The sequence below is a fragment of the Camelus ferus genome, chromosome X (genome assembly GCF_009834535.1).
Source record: "Camelus ferus isolate YT-003-E chromosome X, BCGSAC_Cfer_1.0, whole genome shotgun sequence".
Classification (NCBI taxonomy): Eukaryota; Metazoa; Chordata; class Mammalia; order Artiodactyla; family Camelidae; genus Camelus; species Camelus ferus.
In genome coordinates this window covers 68,009,864-68,029,077 of record NC_045732.1, presented here as the reverse complement: position 1 = coordinate 68,029,077, position 19,214 = coordinate 68,009,864, and positions in this window count along the sequence as shown.

The following is a 19,214-nucleotide window of genomic DNA, read 5'->3' as shown; positions in this document are numbered from 1 at the left end:
TAAATCTTAATTAAGTACGATATTTCCATTAAGGTCTTAAAAGCTCACTTTTCTTCCTCTGCCTTATGCCCAGTGACAAAGCGCTTTGTTACACAATCTTCTAGAAAGATGACATATCTTTCCTGTGCTAAGCAAGATGTCTACAAGGAAGTTTGCTTTGTGAAGTGGCTTTCCTAAATGCTGACTGCTGTTCCCAACCAACCATGGGCACTCAAGGCCTTTGGAGCCCGGAGACCACTGGATTCTATGATAAAGATTCCGCCAACCCTCAAGCCTTGTACTCCTGTTTCATGGTGACTTCATCTTTCCAATTCAAAGGAAACGACCTCAAGGGCAGAGGGTGTACCTTTTACCCATCTGAATCTCCCTCTGGACCTCGCACTATGTGAGGTGCACAGAAGATCCTCAATCTGAGCTCATAATGCCATTGGAATTCTGGGACTGAGGAAGAGAGGCATTGGATCTGTCCTGACAACATGGTGCGGCCCACCCAGTCCTTTTCATTCCTTTGTGTGTGTGTGAGGGGGGGTAATTAGGTTTGTTTATTTATTAAATGGAGGTACTTGGGATTGAACCCATGACCTCACGCATGCTAAGCACGCAGTCTACCACTGAGCCACTGAACTGTACCCTCCCCCTCCTTTTTGTTTCTTAATTGAGTTTCACAAGTAAGCTGCTCTGGGCTTAGCATTGTGCTAGGCATTGGGAACCAAAATAAGCAAGGTGATGTGGTCTGTAATATCAAAGAAGTTCTCAATCTAATGATGGAGGGAAGGTGGTGTTCCAGAGTATAGGCTCTTTCCCACGATGTGCCAGAACCCGTATCAAATGGCAGCTTGGACATATTTTGCACTATTTTCACTCCAGGGAGAGTACAGCAGGGGAAGCCATGGACTAGGGAGACTTCTACAAAGTGCTCTTGTGGACTAGGGTGGCACGTGACTCTGGCACCAGGCTTCTGATCTACTGGTTCACTCCTGTTCTTTTTTTGCACCCTTGCAGGGATTCTACAGTCTATCTGGAGTGCAAGGAAGTATTTTCAGCTTGTCTTTACCCACGCCCACTGAGAAATTTCCTCTGATAACTTGTTAGTAACAGATGTTGAAATTCCAGTGGGGTCTATATATGTGCACCCACTCACAATAGAAATGTGTTGAATAAAATAATGCCATTTGTGGCAACATGGATGAACCTATGAGATTGTCATACTAAGTAAAGTAAGCCAGAAAGAGAAAGAAAAATACCATGTGAGATCACTTATATGTGGAATCTCAGAATATGACGCAAATGAACGTATTTGCAAAACAGAAACAGACTCACAGACATAGAAAACAAACTTATGGTTACGGAGGGGGAAGTGATAAATTGGGAATTCAGGACTTGCAGATACTAACTACTATATACAAAATAGATAAACAATGTCCTACTGTATAACACAGGGAACTATATTCAATACCTTGTAATAGACTATAATGAAAAAATATGAAAAGGAATACATATATATATATATAACTGAATCACTATGTTGTACACCAGAAATCAACACATTGCAAACTGACTATACTTCAATAAAAATAAAAGTTTCAAATAATAAAAAAAAACGTATTTTATCATCCAGTTAGCTCATTAACCTTTTCTTTCTCTTTCTTGAATACCATGGTCCAGGGTTAACAGGGGGAAAGTAGACCAGGCTAGATTAGAGGTACCTGCTGGAGGCAGGGCTGCCCTGTCTGTGTGATCACTTCTGCATAGGAAACCACCAAGAATGCATAAAGAAATGCAAGCCTCACCTTTCTCTCCCCCTTGGGAGAGAAATGAGGTGGCCAGTTAAGCCATCAACTTCCAGAAAATAAACAAACCATCTATACCCTAACCTCTTTTGAATAGGTCTGGCTAAGTTTCAGTGATTAGAGATGATTTTTGTAGATGGAAACTATGGTGAAAGGATATAAAACTTGATGTGAGGGTTCGAGCTTCTTCTTTTTAATTCTAGACATAAATCCCACTCCTTTCTGCTAGAAAGATCTTGTCCCACCACCACCCTGGCTGGGAACAACACTCTTCCTTTTAGCAGCAGTGAGAAGAGAACCAGAGGCAAAACAGGAAAAAAAAGTCAGCTGTGGTAATGAACTATTGCCTGCAATTGGGTGTGTTACAGTGTGTGTGTGTGTGTGTGTGTGTGTGTGTGTGTATGAGTGAGAAAGTGTGTGAATGTTGCACTACCAGTGTGGGGGTGTGTATAAGAGTCTCGGAAATTATACATGGGTGTCTACGTGACAGTGTGTCACTATTAGCATTATTGTGACTCTGTGTCAAAATGAGTGTTTCCATGTGTAGGTGTGATGACGTGTGAATGTGATGGCATTAGAGTGACTGTGTCAGTGCTGAGTATGGCAATGGAAGAGAATGGAATTCTGAGTGTAAGAAAACAGAAGAGTTTAAATGGCTGAGATTGTGTTCATGGTGTGGGCATGGACAAGCGTGAACATATGAGCATGTATGCACATGTGTGTGTCCCTGTGAGTTATAAGCCAAGTGAATGGGTAACTGGGAGGTGATTTCAGTGCACATGTGTTGGGAGTGTATGAAATTGAGTGCGTGTACGACTATATGAGAAACTGGCGGAGGAAAGTCAACGTAAGAATGTGTGTAGAGTGTGTATGATTGTATAGGAATTTGATGGTTAAGGGTGACTGTATCATATGTGTGGATGTGAGTGTGTAGGTCTGACTGGGAAAGTGTGAGGATGTAAGAGAGAATATAAAGGTGTGAGTGGATGAGACTGTGAAGGTGGGGTGTATGGTAAGTGTGAGTGTGTGTTGGTACAGAATAGTGAATATATAAATGGGAGTCTGTATCAGTGTTTGGCAGTATGGATGAACCTGTACGCAGTGTGTTCATAAATGTGACCGTGTGTGAGGATGAGGGGGTAAGAATGATCATCACTATGAATGTGTCCAGTGTGAACAATGAGTGTGAATAAAGGAGGTAAAGATGATAGTGTGAATATATAAGAGTGTGTGAGTGGGCTTGAGAGAGCGTGTGTGGATGTGTGTGTGTGTGTGCACATGCATGCGCATGTGCATGAGTGAGCACTGGAGGGTACCAAAATAATCTGGGATGCTGAGAAACTCTCCAGGAAGTGTCTTTCCTCCCAAAGTCACAATGTGTCTAGTTTGAGGCAGGTTCCTTAGCCCATCTCAACTTCTATCTCCTCAGGGGTAAAACAGTGAGGCTAAAAATACCTACCTTGAGCCAATATCACTTTTATAATCCAAAACAAAACCAGTAACTCTTAGAGAAAAATACCTACCTTGTAGAGTTACTATAGGATCAAATGGTCTCATGCACGTAAAATGCCTAGCACAGAGCTGGCAACAGTGGGCACTCAATAAATACAAGTTATTATTGTGGCTGTCATAGAACACCCAGGAGAAACCCAGGGGCTTACGTCTTATTTTAGCCAGTTCTAGTTACCTTCTGTTGCTCAAGCTCTGTAGAGGATCCCCTGCCGGAGAGCATCTCTAGAAAGTTGAATGCATCAGTATCGGCAAGGCTGTAATTTCATACCTTCAATTTCACAGCCTACACTCTGGAGCTTCCCCTCCATGAGAAGGCATCACAGAATCAGCTGCCGCTGAGCTGCAGTTTTCCTTTGTCCTTGCAGCCCCAGGACAGGCTCAGTGTGAAAGTGAACTATGCTGAATATTCCTCCTTTGGTTTTTGTTTAGGTTGTTTGTTTTTCTTGTTAGGGTTTTTTTTTGTTGTTTTTGGTTGTTTGGATGTGACTTGGGCAATACAAGAGACACCTAAGTAACTGACAAAGAGACAGAAGACCAGACACAGAGACAGAGGGATGGTAAGATACAAACAGATAGCTGGACCGCAGCATATAGCAACAGAAGGCCAGACAGAGAAGACAACAGAGGAAGCTGTAATGGCTGCCTGAGAGGAAAAGAGACAGGTAGATGATCAGAGAGGCAGACCAAGAAACCTGAGAGAAGTGGAGAGGAAGAGAGAGTGGCCCAAATCAAAAAGCTGCCGGGGAACTGTCAGGCACCTGCGAGAGAGACTGGAGACCTGTGAAATCTAGTTCCTACTCCTGAAGAGTTTACAGTCTAGTTTACCTGCCAAGATGAATACTCCAGAAACCATGCAAGAATTAGTTAAGGCAGCAGAGAAGCAAGGGCCACACTCTATGCTACAGACTCAAGTGTTATTGGAGAGCGGGGGAGGAAATGCTCCCTGGTTGGGTGGGAAGGCAGAGGAAAGGCTTAGAAGGTTTAACTTAAGGCTGCCAGGCCCAGAAGCTGGGATGGACGGGGTGGGGGTACACTTTGAATAGGAAGGTAAAATTCAGGTTATGAGGCAGTAGAAATTATAGGAACCAATTGGCGAATTGGTGGCATGTGGCTGAAATGCCACTTCAACATCAGGAAAGCCAGAGGAAAGGAAATGACATCTTGATGGAAAGCATGTCTGTGTTACACTGAAGCTCTTAGATGGAGCTTGACATCTGCAAAGGACTTGGCAATGACTGTTAGGTGCTTTCTCCTACTCACTCCAGGATGTAGGTCAAGGCTGTCATTCCCATATTAGAGACTGGGGAACCAAGAGACCCAGGGCCGCTATACTGGGCACAATCCTCCAGAAAAGAGAGACTGTGCCCTGAGGCCTGGCTGGTGAGGCCCAGGCAGGGCCTTTCATATCAAGAGCTCTGGTGGAAAGGTGGCATTTACCTGGATTTGGAGATCTCTAACTCCCTGCCCTGGAATCCATTACTCACCTCACACCGCCACCGCTGCAGGACCTCAGCACAGGTGGGTGCTGCCCATGAGAAGGGGCCGGGCTGCCTTCAGCTCCGATGGACTCAGTGCTGGGCACACCAGCTGCCACAAGATGCAAGGACTCAGCTGCCTTTTCTTGGGGGAAACCTGCCGAGAGAAGCATTGTGGGGGAGCAGGAACCTCTTTCCCTACCTGCTATTGCTCCCTCGTCCAACCCCCAAACATCACACACACACACACACACTACAGTCAGTCTCAGAAACTCCCTTAAGAAGACAGAGAATCATAGTCGAGAGGTGAAAAAAAAAAAGCCTTGGTATGTAGGAGTCCAGAAAGGGCAGTGAACTGGGAGTTTCAAGTTGAGAACTGCTGTCACTTCACCACTCTGGATCTGCTTGTTAGCGAGTGGAAGAGACCTGCCGTAGTCACCTTGGACAAGTGTTGGGAGCACTAATATTACAGATGTGAAGTATCTGCATATTCACAGCAGATGGTACAGTCCAGTGAACAATAGGAAACTGCAAGATGATGGCAAAGGCAGGTTTGGCTCTGAGGATACCTGAGCTTCCTGAAGACCCTGCTGTTCAGTTTATGTCATCCCTCAACTCCAAGTCTCCACCACCATTTCCATTTCCTTTTTCAACAGCTTCCTTCACTGGGTTGGTGGGCAGGGTAGGGGGAGCATTTTGAGGTTCCCTAATTTGCTATCATCTCACAGCTGCTGAGGGCCTCTGAGCCTAATCTCCACCACAGGGATGTCTTCCATACTCTTTCCCAGATTTCTTTGGGTGAATACATCCTGGGGTTTTAGGGGGTTACAATTTACCCTGTCTTCCCCCAAAGAGGGTTCCATGGCCAACTATGACAGAGACAGGGCTTCTTTACCGCTCCCCGCCTTTCTGCCTTTCCCCACAATCGCTTGAGCCTCTCAAGGAGACTGATATTCCCTTGATAGGACCCCAAGCTCTGAAATCCTTCCTAACCTTCCCCCTCTTTTCTCCATGGTGTTTGTCCTCGAAGAGCAGCACCTCTGTGCTAACTTCTAATAGAACCAGATCCAGGCTAGCACACGTTCTATTAGAGGATTCCAGAATGCACAATGTCCTGATCCAAAGACATGGATGGACGGTTGGATATCTAAAGATGGAGACAGTAAAACTGAAGCCTCAGGGAGCCAAGAAAAGCCCCATTATTCCCAATTCTCCCCCCTCGAATAAAAAGACCAAGCCTTACCCCAGGTCTGCCAGTTGCTGCTGGCAAGCCTCCAGAGCACGTCTGTCCCCCAGCGGCCCTGGCATTCCCTGTGAGCTTCCCACGCGCACACTCCGAGCAGCCTTTCCAAATTCTACCCACTGAGCCACTGAGCGGTGTGCCCACCCCCTCTCCCGCTGCATGAGCTCATCCTGCCAGGGCGTGCGGTGGGGGTAAGGGAGGGAGGGCTGCCAAAGCTCCAGAGAGGGGTGGGACTCGGAGAGGGCTCAAGAAGAAGGACTATAGAAAGTCCCTTGCCCATCCCCAGGTAGGGAGGAGCACTACAGGGACTCAGAGGGGGGAAAAGGGGGCAAGTGCACCAACTGGTACTAACCAAGCACCACCAGGTCTCTGTGCAAGATCAAGAGCTTTCCTTAGGGCTACCTCCACCTTCCCTCAGCCGCTTAATAACTCCATGGCAGCCTGCTTGGAACCCACAGGTTGGGCAGCTGGAGCCAGTGCACATGCAAATAGCAGGACACGGAGCTCCACCTGGTGGCCACACTCCTCTCACTTGTCTGCGGGTATGCTGTGTCGGAAGTGAGGGGGTGCGTCCTGTGCATGAGTACATATGGGGTCAGATATATCTGAGCTGCATCCTGCACCACTTTGTATTTGTGTGGCTGTACCAGGACATGTGTGTGTGTGTGTGTGTGTCCGTGCAGTGTTTATATCTCTCTGTGTATGCGACCTTGTCAGTGCCATCTCGTGCACGTGCTGTGGGTCTGCACTGTGCCGCATGTGCATTGTATCCATTCTGCGCTATGGAGTGCTTGTGTCTACCCTATAGCATGTGTCCTATGTCTATGCCACATTGTGTATCTGCATCTTGTTGGGTGTCTATGCTGCCTTGTGCGTACACTGTGGCCTAACCTCCTGCTGGAGGCTGGACTAGAGATATGTGCACTCATCATGTGCCTACCAGCACCACGCCTTGCTGCGTTCCAGCTTCCTGCTGGCATCTTTCTGGGGATTAGGCCTGCCACCTTTTTGGTGGGGCAGGGAAGCTGTAGACAAACACCTCTCTCTCTTCCAGGGCCCTCCCATAGCAAGTGCCTGGACCAGCACTGAAGATAGTTGGGAACGTTCTGGAACCCTTTTCAGGCCCAAAGAAGGAAACTGGGCACTAGGGGCATGGCTCCCTCTCTCAACTCCCAGCCCCATCTATGTGTGAGATGGGCCTGCAGGAAGCCGCTGCTGCCTGAGTTTCTCCTTCAGGCCAGTTGGAAGGACTAGAGCCCTTCTCCACAGGGAGTAACAGCTGCACAGGGGGTGAAGCACTGGCTCCGGAGCTGGGCCCCAGGGACGTATAGACAGCTCTGCCAAAGGTGTTCCCATTGAGGTCACTAGAGGGCGCGATTGTGCTGAATGTTAGGGGTAGAGTCTCTTGAGAGTGCAGAATTCCAAAAAGTCTGCCTGGCTCAGAAAGAGAGAGAGGAGTGAGAAAGATAGGGAAAGGATGCACACCCTAAGCCAGGCCCTTCCTTCACCCTCACCCCAAGCCCTTCTGTTCTGAGACTGAGCTAGGGAGTCAGGGCCACTAATGTGTAGCTGCTCCCCTCACCCCCACGGTGTAAGATCTGTACCAGATCCCCCACAGAGCTTTGCACGAGCTTGGTTATAGGGGCAGATTCTCCACTCGGGCATCTCTTCCCCTCCTGCTCCCACTCACATGAATAAAAGTAAGGCTACACTGCTGAGAGAGATGAATTGTGTGTAGTGGTTGTGTGTTCGTTGCCTGTCTTCCCTTCAACTGGAGAGCATACCAAAAAGCGTGATGTAGAAGGAGTAAATGGAGTGGGGGGAATCATTGCCAAGAACAAATGGACCCACTTCCTAAAATGTCACCACCACCTTAGAAACCACCTAGTCCAACCTCATCATTTGAAAGACAAGGAAACTGAGGCCCAGAAAGGGACAGAAACACTCAGACCAAAACCCCTGACTTCTGAGTCCCAAGGTTGGTTCCACCCCAGCTCCTGGTCCTCTAGTCCATAGAAGACTTCCTTCTCCAAATCCAGCACCTTCCCACCCCAGGGCAAAACCCCGGCCTCCACCTCCCCTGGGTGGACTCCAAGACCATCCTATTCCATCTCAGTGACCAGGCGCGCCCAGGCCTTTCCGTGATTTCCACTCCACACCAAGAAACCGTTCATCTCTTTCCAGTCTTCAAGGTCCATTTCCCCCATCTTGCATCCCGCCCGCAGACCCAGCTGTGGCTAAACCATTTTGCCCCTGCTCACAATCCCCTGGCAGCACAGATTGCCCCAACCTGCAGATAATTGACCGGTTGTGCAAATCAGACACAGATCCATCTTATTGATTAACATTTCCAATTAAACTCCGTGTTAGGCTGTATGAGAGACTCCAGCAACCACCGTGGGCGTAAATGCAAATTCCTTCCAAAGTTGCAGAGCGCGGTAGGAAGCGACACCTTTCTGGGAGGAAACGGAAACAGACTGCCAGAGCCGAGGGTTCATTTGGTTCTCTGGTACCTCTAAATCCGATTTGAAAAGTACGGCTGTTACTTGATGGAGGCTCAGACTTCACCCCTGAAATGGAGTACCCTGGCCCCGCTCTGCTGCGTGCTCTCTCCCGCCCCCTGCTGGAGAAGCCGCGTAGTGCCGAGCTAGCCGGCGAGTCCACCCCAGGCCCTGTAGAGGGAACCACCTAGACTCTGGCAGGCAGTGGGGATGTTGGGGGACAACAGGACATCTGAAGCTTAAGCTGCACCCTAAATGCCTCAGAAGCTTCACTTACCTTCTAGGGCAGTGGTTTTCGCCATCCCTGGTCAGCTCGGGGTCCCATGGGCCCCTGGGAAAGAGGGCTTCCTTTTTTGAGTACAAGCAGATACCTCCACACCGGCAGCTGGGGCCCTAGACTGGGCCCAGACCCACCCCATATAGAAGTAGTCAACCTACCTGTCTCCACCAGATTTGAAGCTCCCCAAGTCCCCTTTGGGGCCCTGGCCCCCTACTCACTTCTTCTCAGGAGGAAGAGCCAGTGTGGAGGCTGTAGCTCATTGAGTTTCTTTTCCTTCCTGTGACCAAAGCTACTGGTGCCTGAAGATGGGTTACATGGGTGCGAACGCTATTGATTCTCCAACTACGGAGAAGTCGTCCCCCTAAGTCTGGGCTGACCCACAGGTGCCTTAACCACCAAAATTTCTCCCATCTTACCAAGGAAATCAGGGCCTTTGGGCTCCTGGTAAAATGATGTCTCTCTTTTCTTATCTCTCCCTCCCTCTCTCTATGGATTTGTTCCTACCTACTTCATCTGATCTTACCTACCTACTCTATCTGATTCTTAGATCTGATTTTTTTTGCCTTGGCTATCAACTTTGAACTCATAGTAGCTTAGTCTCTGACCTCGTAATAACAGGGTCTCTGATGAGGGCAGCACCTCCCCATCCCCGCAGTGATTCCTCATTTCCCTCTCCTGTCATGCCCATCCACTCCCTTCCCCCCAAAGACCTCAGCAAGCTTGTTTGCTCTATATTCAATTTCTGCCCCCAACTAGAAGATCTGCAACCTGTGGGAATGGACAGCTAGTTGGCATGTCCTTAGTTAGGGTGTTGTTGCTTGCACCCCTATCACAGGCAAACCTCCTTTTCCTGTTAGGTGTCTTGCCTTGTAGGCAAGGCCCACTTGCCTGCCTGGAGGCTTGGAGGGTTTGCTCCCTGACATCCCAAGGTCCCCCTGGCCTCGACTCGCAGCTGTTGGTTTTTTCTCAGCATACATCCTGGTCTCTTGCCATTTTGCTTCTTCCATGGGGGAGCAGGGTAGGATATTTGTATCCAGAAACAAGCTTACATGGCTCTATCCAAGCCGGGGCTTGTTAATCATCCATGACCCTATTAAGCCCCTTTGCCCAAAGGTGTCCCTGATTGTCAGAAGCCTCTGACACATCACAGACCTGCCCAATTTATAATTTTGCTGATGGCCCAGTGAAAACCGCACTGACCTTTATACCTCGGTCATCCCAGAACAGGGCCACAGTGCTGTCACCAACAGGAATGGACCTCCTTCTGTTCCAACACCTCAGACAGCCATACAGTTGGCCTGGATTTGAGTCTGCAAAACCATGGGGGGAGCAAGACTAACATGGCTAAAGGCTTCCCTGTTGAAAGCCATTTTTTAAAAATAGCACTGCAACCGCCCCCTTCATGCCTCCCAAAGCCAAGCCACTCATCCTGCTCTCCTTCATCTCTACAGACCACAGCCTGGAACCCTCAAGTCCAGAGTCTGGCCTTGGACTCTGGAAGGTGGGACCGAAAAAACAAGTGGGGCCTCTGGCTCCCTCCCTGCGGGCACCGCCCTCCCACAGCTCCCCACCCCACCCCTCAACCACCACCTAGGGAAGGAAAACCTGCAGAGAACAAGAATCCAAAATGGTCAATCCGTCCGAAACTGTGGCAGGAATCTTGCCAGAGCCAGTTCACAATCTGAGGGCAAGGTCCCCCTGCAAGCTGAGGGGGACAGGGAAGGGGGGCAGTGGACCTTATGACCCTGCTCCCCAGACAAAGACGACGGCCAACTGAGGGACCCCGGGCTTTCTAAGGACATTATTGCATCATTCCAGTCCCCACAGAGGAAGAAAAGAGTCCTCCTGTCATGGTCCTCCCACCACCAAAAAAGGGGAGGGGGATAAAGAAAAATAAAAGGGGAAAGGCGCCCGTTTAAGAAAATCGTCACTTTTTCTGTTTGCTCTGATCGGACTGTGCCCCCTCCTCCGGACTTGCCGGGGCCGCGGCCACACCCCCTCCCCTTTGGATGGGGGAGCTGCCGGCGCTGCTACAGTGGCTGGGGGAGGGGGGGGGCGGGAAAACGGTATAAGACTTACAGACTGACGTAGCTTTTGGGGCGGATTTTGCCTCAAGCGGCCCAGGCCCCAGTAAACGAGTCTAGGGCTTGACCCCTCCAAGGGGCCCAGGTCCTCCGGGAATGGCCCCGACACACCCACTTGTCCGCGTTTGCGAGCCGGGATCGTGCAAACTGTTCGCTGGCTGTCAGGGCTCCGGGGGAGCCACGGAGGGGACTCGAGGCCGGGACGCCGCGACATCCATAGGAGGGTCCGGGAAGGCAGAAAATCTGCCCAGCGGCCTAAAAGCAGAGCCCAGCGGCCACCCCCTCCCCAGAGCGAGCCAAATGCCATCCATCGCGGGATTTACCTGCCACTGGTCCAGCCACCACGTCCAGACCTCTCCTCTCCCTCGGAGCGCTGGGGCTGGCTGGCGGGGCTGGGGAGCCGCAGCCCCGCGGCCGCGGCCGCAGCCCCGGGCCCGGCCCGCTCCCCACCCCACCCCCCCGGCTCTCCTCCCGGCCCCGCACGCTCGCTCCGGGCCGGGGAAAGCCGCAGCCCCCTGCGCGAAACCCCAGACGGTCCGCTGCCCACAGCTGCCCGCCCGCGGTCGAGCCCTGCTCGGCAACCGCTCCCTCGCCCTGCTCCGCTATGACGTCACCCGGGCTCTGCACCGCACGGAGGCCAATCAGAGCGGGCGGAGAAAACTAAAATCACCCTGAGTGGGCTACTGGGGACCAATCTTTTGTTTCCAGGCAGGAAGCGCCTGGGAGGGAAAAAAAAATGAAGGGGAGGGAACAGGGAGAGGGAAAGGAAAAGGAGATGGAAACTTCTACACTGTCAGGGTTGTCTAGACAGAGGTGGGGCGGTCGAGAAAGAGGCGCACCTGACAGCAAGGAGTGGAGGGGCTTATTTCGTATGTCTTCCTCAACTGCACCCCCTCAGGAAGACTGGGCTTTCAGATACATTTTCAGAGGAGGAGATCTGTCCAGCTACACAAGCACTCCTTACTGGGAGCAAATGGTTTGGATTTGGGACACCACCTGTCAGGCAAGTAGGTTACACTGACGGAATCTCTGGAATCCACAGTAAACTGAGAGAGGCAGATATGGCAGTGGGATTCAAAGAGATGGCAGTCTAGATACGGAAGCCGCCTTTCTGCACATGAAGCACATTCTTTAAAAAGCATTATAGAAAAAGAATATCTACTTTATACACACACACACACACACACACACACACACACACACACACATACACACACATACACATATATCGTTATATTAACAATCATTAAGATGCGGCTCTCCTTGTCCTTCCTGTCCCTAAAACCTTCCATGGCATCTCTTCTGTTTAAGAAAAAGTTCAAATTTTTGCTGGTGTCAGAAAGCCTTCTAAAATCTAACTTCAAATATTGTCTCTTGCTACTCCAAAATCCATCCACCCTAGGATTTGACTAGATTATGCAAATTAGGGTAAATCCTAGCAAGGAGACCATAAGCTGTCATCAAAAATGACAAAAAATACAAAATAATAAGTACATTTTGAATTATAACGATGTGAAATATGCCTGCAGAATAAAAAGATCAGAGATGAACATAAAATTATAATAGTTGGGTTAAAGAAGTAGGATTATGGTTGATTTTTCTTCTTCACTTTCGAACTTCTTTTTATAAAGATAAATGTGTCCTCACATCCTTAAATGGTCAAGTTCGGCCATCACCCTCCCCATTGACTTTTATCCAATTTTCTCAACACTTCATAACACCCAGCAATCACTTCTCCATAATGCCAACAAAAATAAGTTTCAAGACCAAGAGTGAACTAATACATCTGCCAAAGTCCTTTTAGGAAAAGTCACACAACGGGCCTCTAGATTCACCAGAGACAACATCTGGGGGAAGCTGGAAATTGGGATGCCTCTTTGGACTAATTCATTTTAAATTGTGATGATACTGGGAATAGGGAAAAGAACATCAATGACCCTTCAGGCCTATGACAAAGCAGGAAAGAGGGAGGCAAAGACTAAGTAAACTACGCACTCCAGACATTTTTAAGGATCACTTTGCTTTTTACTTTTTATTTTCCTTAATTAAAAAAATACTAATGCATACATGAGTAGTACATGAATTTTGCAGAGCTGGGATTTGTGTCTAGATCTGAGTACAAAGCCCATGCTTCTTCTACTATGATGTGTGGTATTACTGATGTTAAAATACATACTTGCTTTGAAAAAAGTCTGAGTATACCAGCTTGGTTTTTCTTTTTTTTAAATCTGAAATTTTTAAATAGCTTTTTTGGACATGGTGGTTATTGTCTTCTAACGCAAAAACTCCCCTCACCCTCCTCACATCCTTGATTAATAGGGTGATATCAAGACGGTTCTGCTTCCAAAGATTTTACAGATATCTTTTTTTAAATATATTTTTCTCAAACTCCCAATTTATCCCTTCCCACCCCCTCCCCACCAGTAACCATAAATTTGTTTTGTATGTCTGTGAGTCTGTTTCTGTTTTGTAAATCATCAGTTCGTCTTTTTTGTTTTTGTTTTTGTTTTTGTTTTTAGATTCCACATATTTTTTAAATTAACTTTGGGGCTAAAAAAGAGTAAACCATCACATTAATTTTTGTTTTTACATCATGGTAAAAGTAATCAATCTAAAAATCACTGAGATAAATGAACGTCATTTACTTTATGTTTATCTCTGATTTGTAAAATGCACATATTTGGGTTATTTTAAACAATAAGAATACTTTAAAAAAAACAGAAAGATATAACTGGATTCTCCTGGCTAATGATTTAACTTGGGTCTTCTAGGTTATTGATTTAAATTGTAATTAAAAAGTATCTGATTTCACTCTAATCCTCCCATATACCTCAGCTATAACTCAGAGCTATTTATGCCATCACCACACATGGTTATTTAAACATTTCATGAGTGTATTTTTTTCTCTCCCTGGTGATTACTGAAACTAGCATGGGGCCAAAATCCTATCAGGTGCTTGACAAATTAAAGCACAGTGGTGTCATAGAAAGAGGACTGTACTTAGGAGCCAGGCCCAGCACAAAAGAGTTCAGTCTTCCTGTGAAAGGGTGATAACCTAGATCATTCTTGGTACCATAAAGCAGTCTTTACTGCCACTGGAGTTTGTTCCCCAGGGATATAGAATAACTGCATGGGGACTTGCAGGGAAACAGAAATGTCTTACAGATTTCATCTGTGTTCATCAACTCCCACCCTCCCCTGCTCCCTTCCCCAAGCTCATTGATTTAAGGATACAACAACGCTACCATAATAACCACTCTGGCATGTGTATCCTGCTTCTTAGGTTACATACCACTTTTGTATCTCATCATTTGATCCTCACAACAACCACAACAGTGGACTGTGACAATTATTATGACCTGCATTTCACAGATGAGTGAATGGAGGTCCAGGGGTTTAAAGCAGCCTGTTCAATGTCTTGGAGAGATGGTCCTAGAAACCAGGTCCCCCACTCTCAGGCCTGTTCTTTCTACCACCCTACATGGCAACTTCGGTTGTATTTCTCCTTTGACGCCCACCAACCAACCATCCCTTTGAGTCACATGAGAAGTGAGAGGCTCTGGGATGGGGCTTGCGGTATCAGGTGTAAACTAAAACAAATATCTTGAAACTGTTCCAATCAAATCCCAGATACAGGGAACATTGCTCACTCTCATATACCATTGATGGGAGTATAAAATGGCACAGCCTTTTGAGGGGGGCCAGCTGGCAATACTCAGGAAACTTTTAGGGCATAGGCCACTTGACCAAGCAATTTCAACTCAAGGAATTTGCCTATGGATATACTTATAGATATGTTCACATATGTTCATTGCTGAATTTTACACAAGCATGAAAAATCTTACATAAAGGACAACCCAAATGTCCCTCATAAGGGACTTGTTGAATAAATTATGGTATATACATGTTGTGGAATATTATATATCAGTTTAAAAGAGTCGAATTGATTCCTATGTATGGGAATCACCTTGACACCATCTTGAGTGAAAAAAGTTGTAGAACAGCATGTGTACTATTCTACACAGTATTATTTTATTTTGTTTTAAAAAGTGTGTGTTTAAGTTGGAATTATAAACACCAAACTGCTAGTAGAGTAACTCTGGGAAATAAAAAGTGGGAAGGAAGACATGTAAGTATATGTGTAGTGGGGGACACTAACTGGCTTTTTTATATGCTTCTGCATTGTTTATACATTTTTTACTATAAGCATATACAGTATTTTGCATGTAAGAAACATTAAAATGGGAAATAGAGGCTTCTTAAGGTTAAGAAAAAACAAAAACAAACCAAACAAAAACACCCCTACTATCCCTAAAGGCATCTAAATGCCAAGGCAATGGTTCAGGTGTGCCAATAAATGCTAGGACATGCCAGGCTGGGCTGAGCCGTACCTGGACAGGCACTGGGTGCTGGGCAGAAATGTACAACCCACAGGGCAAAAGCAGCCTGGATATCCTGGCTCCCTTCCCACCCCTGCCTCAAATCCCACTGCCATAAATTATTCCTGGTCATGGATCTGGGTTTCTGTGGCTCTCAGTCTTCACAGGTTTTGCTATAGCAGCTGCACTTTAAAAAAAAAAATACCTCCTCCTGCTCTGAATACAAAAGAACCTGGCTTGGCAGCTAGTGCACAAGGAACTGGCTGGGAGAACCGTGCCCAGTCCTCTTTCATCCCGGTCTGCTCACTATAACCTATTGTCATCACTGTAGTTGGGCCCCTACTGGGCTCCTTCCCATCCCTCCCGTCTTCCACTCCAATCCTTAGGGGCTCCAGCTGTCCTGTAGAGACCACGTGATGAGTAGCCTGCTGGGCAGAGGTCTCTTCCTACACCCCTTCAAACCAGAGGCTGGGGAAAGAGGGAAGCCCGTGGCTAGGAACACACCATCCTCTTAGGTCTTCAGAGTTCTGGCCAGGGAATCAGGAGACCCAGACTCTAATGTAGCCTCTGGTTAGGATACCTTGGGTAAGACTCAAATTTCCCTCCGCTTTAGCTTTCTCCTTTGTGAAACTTGTCCTGCCAATCTCCCTGGACTCCTGTATGGATGCAAATGACTAACGGAACATGAGTGGATTTAACAGATTTCAGAACTACACATCTCCTAAATGGACTCGATGAATCCCCATTTACATATACTTCCTGTACGGTGGGACCTTGGAACTGCAAGGTCTCCCCTCACCTTTCTTCACTATAATTAGTGCCCGTTAGGGACCTGCCCTGTAGAGTCTGTGAGCTTTCAGGAGCCCACAGCCTCTGCCCTCCTCCCCTCCATCAGCAAGTTAGCGAAGGAAAAGCAGAAGACAATTAAATGCAGGTGGCTGTGGATGAAAATTAATGTAAGTGGTAAGTTCCTGTCCTCTGACTTGGTTTTAATTAGCTCCACTTCCATGGTCCTATGTATCAAACCACAGTATTTCATTGAGCTGATGCTCTGTTTGATTTTGCTCCTAAGTGAATCACATCGTACATTCCTTCCCTACACTCTCCGATCCATGCACTGCCAGAACCTAAGCCAAACTGCAGAGTAAATCGAATTCGGAAAGTTGGTTTCATTGCTCTCTCCATTTCCCTAGGAGGAAAAAAAGAGAGAGAGAAGGAGAAAGTGGAGGACAAAATTTAAGGGACAAAGAACCAAGGAGAGATGTAGGAAACCAAATCTTAAATTTTTTTTTGGACCGGCTGGACTATGATGTCATGCTTTCTCAGCTCACCTGTGATTGGCTGCTCAGTTCAGCATCTGCTGAGAGCTAAAGGCTGATTATTTGCCAGAGATACAGACCTTTCAGGGAAGCTTTGAATCATTGCTGGTTGTCGTGACAACCTGGGCAGTGTCTGCTCCTGATAACCACATAATGAGTTTGTCAGGAACAGAAGTGCCCCCATCCCCACACCCAACCATCTGAAGTGGTGAGCAATAGAACATTTCCCTCAGGAGGTGGAGGGGAAAAAAAAATCATCAACGGGTGTAGTGGAGATCCCCTCAGATAAGGTATGTCAGCCAAATCCTGGAGAAAATCTCCTTTTTGAGGAACTCCTTACCTGCCATCTGCAGGTCCCCAGCCAAACCACTGTATTCACTCTAACTCAGAGAGCTGGGGAACAGGGAGTGGAGGGGTGAGGCATCTCTGCAACCCTCCAGCAAAGCTGAACAGAGGGAAGTGTGAGTGGAATGCTAAGTTGATTAGGGCAAGGCATATTACCTCTCTTCAAAAGACACCATCACGGCATGGTCTAGGGCCAATGGAGGGCAAATGTCAAAGATGGTAGGGCATGGCCATACCCAGTCACCAAAGCCAGACACAAAGGGACCTTGAGGAGCATGGGCAGTGTGCTTTTCTGCCTGATGCTTTCATTTTCCAGGAGGTGGACACTTCACTCTCCATTATCTAGGTCTCCAGATGTTCTTGACAGGGGATATCAACTGCAGTTTTGTGATACGTTATTCATTCCTAGGACAATTTTACTAGCACCTACTCAGTGCAGAGCACACAGCTCAGTGCTACAGATGCGACACAGGTGAACCAAACTTGGACCATCTCCTCGAGGAACTTGGGATCTAGTTGGGGAGAAAAAATACATACCCAAGTAACTGTGATACAAGACAGATGTAGTAAGTAAGTATTACAAGGAATGTCCAAAGTCCTCAATTTCAGAGAGAGGAGAATCGCATCCAGCCTGTTACACGCCAGCTCCAATCCATCTTTCCAAGTTCTCCCACCAGTCTTCCCTTATACTCCAATCGTCAGTTCCATCAAACCAGTATCTGTTTACCTGATAAGTCTTGACTTTCATATCTCTGTGCCTTTCCTCCTGCTCTTCCCTTTGCTAGCACAGCTTTCTCTTTCTTTTCTCTACCTGGTGATACTTAACATGTATTTCTCAACCCTACTCAAATGGCACCTCCGTTGATGCACAGACTGGTCTCATATTTATAACCCCACAGGTAATCTGTACCTGGTAGACATGGATGTTGACCGACAGCACTACTGGGTACTGTATTCAAATCCAGTGACATAAGAGAATGTTGATACAAACCCATTTTGGATTATTTAGGGGAAGAGAATAAGGAAAGTCACACTGCTTTTAAGAAGTCTTATTAAGATGATCAGCACAAATCTGTTCTTCCGCTACACATCATCTATAGCTTTTTTAAATTCTGACATAGTTTAAGGCTCACAAGAAGTTGCAGAAATAGTACAGAGAGTTCCCAGGTAAGCGTCAATGAATTTTCCCCAATATTTTGATATATTGTATTATTTTATTTTACACAGCCACAGTACATTGTCAAAACCCTGGAAACTGACATTGATGTAGTACTACTCACTGAAATACAAGCCTTTTTCAGAATTTGCCAGTTTTACATCCACTCTCCCATTGAATAATTTACCAACTCAGCTGAAAAGTAGCAAAACTATTCATTGTAGATCTGAGCATCAACTCCCATCCCCCTCACCGCCTCAGGCCCATCCCCCCTGAAAAAGGCCAAAATCTGAGAGTCAAAACTTGCTCAGCAGTGAAAGAGAGAAAAATCAGCTTGGACTAAGAAAACACAGTCCTGCCATTAATCAGGCTGGGAGGACAGACAAACAAAGCCAGCCGTGAAGTTAACCAAAAACAGTTTCTCCCAAGGCTACACAGTAGTTGTAGTATGCCATAATGCCCTCCATCTTCCTTGAGTGGCTACTATTTTCTTGTCAGTGACGGCCCAGACCTGCTCTGCTCTTCTCATTTATTACTGGGAATACTAGTTACTAAGCTACCCTTGCCTCATGATGGTACCCCATTCCTACTCAATCTCCCCTTCTCCTGATCCCACCTCAGAAACTGCAATCAACCCAGAACACATCCCTCCTCAGCATCCTTCAGTGGGAATCCAAACACTGCAGAAGATGTTCCCTTCTCCCTCTTTTCAAGAGTGGCATCCTATGGTTGCTCTGGCATGGACTTCCTCGATGCATCTTGTCAATACATTTCACTTTATCCAGCTACAGTCTTGTCTCTGGTAGTCTTTGGCTCATTTAGCTTTGACACAAATAATGAGATAACCAACCCACATCTATCTGGAAGGCCCCTTGAATTATCAGGAGTTAGCCATATTCCCTTGAATCTACCTAGAGCCACATACCTAAAACTGAGATTTATAGAGTAGGTGCCTAATAAATCCTCACTGAATGGATGTGGGATTGTCACATATCAGATTCATTGGAATGGTACTAGATCCAGGGACAAAAGCCCAGAGACGCAGTATTGCATAGAAGTTCAACATGCAGACTCTGAAATTAAACTGCTGGCACTCAAATTGCAGATTCACTGTTTAACAGCTTTGAGAA